At 50.8% G+C, this 3,949-nt stretch overlaps 1 protein-coding gene across 1 annotated transcript in view; it reads right to left on the bottom strand.

The window, feature by feature from the left end:
* ZNF384 (zinc finger protein 384) overlaps positions 1-3,656 on the bottom strand; it is a 20,491-nt gene extending 16,835 nt beyond the window's left edge. Inside the window, exon 1 of the mRNA XM_045296011.1 lies at positions 3,206-3,656. The gene's annotated coding sequence lies outside the window, so the exon portion shown is untranslated. The remainder of the gene's footprint in view (positions 1-3,205) is intronic.
* Between the last annotated feature and the right edge of the window lie 293 nt (positions 3,657-3,949).

Raw genomic sequence — 3,949 nt, 5'->3', positions numbered from 1 at the left:
GAGAAAATGTTTTGAGAAACGATGTACAAATGCGCTTTACACAATTGATGTGTGTATGGATTGGGATAACAGTTGTATGAGTCCCTAATAAAATGTTAAAAAAGAAAAAAAGAAAAAAAAAGAAATATTAAACCATTCTTGGATCGGTAAGACAGATTTAAATCTCTGTAGCGCTAAAATGAGATCGGTTGGAGCAGAGGAGTGACGCCTGTGGCTAGTGCACAGTGTAAAGGCTCCCATGCAGATGTGTCCCCCGTGCCCCCTCCCACAAACTGTCCGTATGCCTCTGGCTGTCCTACTCTGGACCTTTCAGGAGGAAATCTCATCAAGCCACCCATCATCCAAGAAGGCACCTATCAACATTCTTACAACCCTAAGAAGTCTACACACACACTCCCCACAGTAACACTCCAACTCCGGGCTCAGCACCTCGACTCTCTGACTCCGTTCTCCCACAGTGCTATCCACCATCCAAGGGTAAAGATGCCCTTGGCTCCAACATGTGCTTCTGGAGGACATGGTGACGACCTCTACTTCTTTCCTGGTAGCCACCACTACTATTTTTTACAACTGTCTCTCAAGTACAGGATGATTTTCAGCTCTCAAGAAAATAATATTCCCTTAACACATCCAACCATTTAAAAAAAAATCATAAGCACATCAACCAAATTTAGTTGCTAGGGAACGGACCTATCGGGACTTCTGAACTCAGGGGATGATTTTGGGTTTGAACCACCAACCTTGCATGGCCCACTATGCCGCCAGGGTTTCTCAGTGGCCAGAAGTGAAGAAACACAAACAAGTTTCTATTTGGGCGGAAGAAAGAAGGGAGTGAACCCCCCTTATAAGAAGTTCACAGACATATGATGATGGGAAGAAGGTAGCACAAAAAAAGAAAAAGTCTCAAAGTGCCCCTGAAGGGCAGCGAGCACTCCGGCCACTTGATGGGAACTCCAGGTGGTGATGAGGGACAATGACATTGACTACACAGAGACAACGGGACTACCCAAAGACATCAGACCTACAGCCCCCAGCCAACCATCATCAACATGGAGCAAAGCAGCATCCAGAAAGAGAGAGACATCAGACCTACAGCCCCCAGCCAACCATCATCAACGTGGAGCAAAGCAGCATCCAGAAAGAGAGAGAATGAGTAAGCTATTCAAAAGCAACCACAGAAAAAACCTCGCCGCCCGTGAACTAAGCCACTCTATTGGGGAACCAAAAGGCAACCCAGTGCTGTAAATTCCCACGCAGAGACCCATGGTCACAGTAAAACATGAAGGTTGGAACCTGTGTAATGCAGAAACAGTTCCCGTGGAAAACTCACATGTTCTCTACTACAATGAGCAACAGAAGAGAAGTGAGACCACCCCCTCAAAGGCGGAGAACTTGTGAGACCCAGAAACACAAGATGTGAATGTGTGGAGAGAGGCACTAAGTTCTGACTCTTGCAGGTTTCCCTGTCCCACCCCAGAGTTTTCTTGGCTGAAATCTTTACAGCAGATCACCAGACCTTTCTTCCTCAGCACCACCAGGTGAGATCGAACCAGCCACCTTTAGGTTAGTATTAGTAATTGAGTGCAAAGGTTTGCACTACCCAGGGAGAAACCACTCCAAAGCGCCCAACTACAGAAAAGCTTCGATCGATTATTAGCTAGGGCCTTGAAATGAAAAAAACAATCCCCCAAACCAAACCAAATGCATTGCCTTCAAGTTGATTACAACTCACAGGGAAATTATAGGTCAGGGGAGAACTGCCCTTTTGGCTTTCCGTGCCCTTAAAACTTGACAGGTGCAGATAGTCCATCTTTCTCCCACGGAAACGTGGTTAACCTGGCAGTTGGCTTGGACCACTATGCATCCAGGGCTCCCGAGGGGTTGAAACGAAGAAACACAGAGAACCAATTTTTCTCAATAAGGAATCAAAAGTTCCTTCTCAAGTTCTACGGACATCCAAGACCACCCAAGAGAATTTGGGACCCTCTTCCCATCTGTGAACTATTGGGTAAGCACTGGGCTGCTAACTGCGAGGTCGGAAGGTCAAACCCACCAGCCACACCTCGGCAGAAAGTTGAGGCTATCTGCTTCTTTAGAGATCTGCGGCCTCGGAAACCCTGTACAGGGTGACTGTGAGTCAGAACTGAATTGATGGTGGTGGGCCTGGCACTCTGTGTGAATACTCGGTACGAAAAAAATAACTCCGCACAGGCTTAGCCCAACTCTATCTATTGGGAAGCAATAGAGACACACCATGGAGACACACCAGGCCTACACAGACCAACTGGACCCGTACACAGCTGGCGAGCTGGGCCAGCAATTTCAACGCTGGGCACCACTGGGTTACTGTACCCCAGGGGAAGAACAGAGCGGTTCCTCTAGCCCTGCCACTGTCACTAAAAATGATGGAGCTGGGGAAAAGGGAAGTCCCCAAAGAAAAGAGGCTGGAGGGAAAGGGGCATGCACCAAATAGCTCGGGCTCAGAAGCCTGAAGGAATACTTCATAAGCCAGCCTGGAACAGGTTCTTAAAGAGACCTATAGGATCGCAAGCTCAAATTCCAACTCCTGAGGTGACGCACACCTCATTCTTTTCAGGTTGCCTAGAACTCTTGCCATCCCCATCCCGCCTCACACTCTGAATCCTTCCAGCTCAACGTCTGGAGTCCATTACATGCATTAGTTACTCCCAACAAGCCAAGAACAAGCTATTTTCCTGAAAACACGCCCGCCCCGCCCCCCCCAGTCAAATAACCCCGTGCCATGGGCTCTGCGCACCCAACACGTCGACTTCAGGCCCGCCACTGGAATACTCTCCGGAAATCGCACTCTCACTCAGCTCTCTGTGCACAGAGCTTTAATTCCACAGGCTGCGGCACTAGGAGTTGTCTGTCATGTGTCCCAAACGGAATATCTCCTTTGGACACAATGCAACAGTACCCAGCAGTTTCCGTGAGCATTTCGAATTTTATTCCCGACGAATCCCGACGGGGATGGTGAGTGGTACAGGCTGCAGTGCCAACTTTAAACACAAAAGCTCCCTGGTACCCTCAAGTGATAATAGGTGGGGGAAAGACAACCACCCCCAATCCAGGTCCTGTTTATTACTTGAAGAATTTGGCCACATTGTCACAAATTAGCCCATAAGATTATTAACGCTGCCCCGCCCCCCCCAGAAAGAAAAGCCACTACCCTCACAGTTCTTACCCTCTCTCTCTCTTCCTCCTGCAGTCTTATTCCTTCTCCTTTCCAGGGCTCCAGAACTTTCTGTAAACAAATTGCCCGGGTTACAGGGGCCTGATAGAGCCGTGGAGAACCTCAGGAGTGACTTGACTGTCAGTTGTCTTGAAGGCAGGTAGATTGCCCCCCAGCCAACAGCCCAAAGAGGAAAGGCTACAACAGCGGGAGTTCTAGTGCCACCCCCTATGCGGGCACCAGGGCACGGACTCCAATTTCCATATGATGAACTCGTGTCACCAGCGTATGGAATCCGCTCCCGGGGTCGGACAGTTCGCCGTCAGGCAGGGTCCACAGGTACCCAGAAGTCAGAGAGCATAGGAGGTGTGGGAGGAAGGTGCCTGCCCTGCTGAGTGGCTCAGAAGGCAGAGCGCCGGGCTGGGAGGGGGGATGCACGAGCCCCGGTGTCAGGCTCAGTGCCAGTAGGGGCCCAGCCACTTCCTCTGGCCTCCCCCCACTTCTGCAAGCACTTCGCCCCCTGCCTACTCTGAGGCCCTGCGCCAAGAAGTACCTCCCCCAGCCTGCACAGTGGTCCACCTACTGGAGACCCCCGCTGTCCCCCCACCGAAACCTTCGCTCCCCTGAGACAGCCCCTGGGAACCTGCTCCAGATGTCGTCCTACACCCCTTCCTCAAAGACCCTTCCTCAGGATGCCCCTCCTTCCCTCCAGGGAGCTGAACTCTGCTACCCACCAGACCCGCCCCCGCCCCCTAA

Source organism: Echinops telfairi, unplaced genomic scaffold, assembly GCF_000313985.2.
Source record: "Echinops telfairi isolate 266 unplaced genomic scaffold, ASM31398v2 ScPeMD7_7356;HRSCAF=8355, whole genome shotgun sequence".
Classification (NCBI taxonomy): Eukaryota; Metazoa; Chordata; class Mammalia; order Afrosoricida; family Tenrecidae; genus Echinops; species Echinops telfairi.
This window is presented reverse-complemented; position numbering and strand designations above follow the sequence as displayed.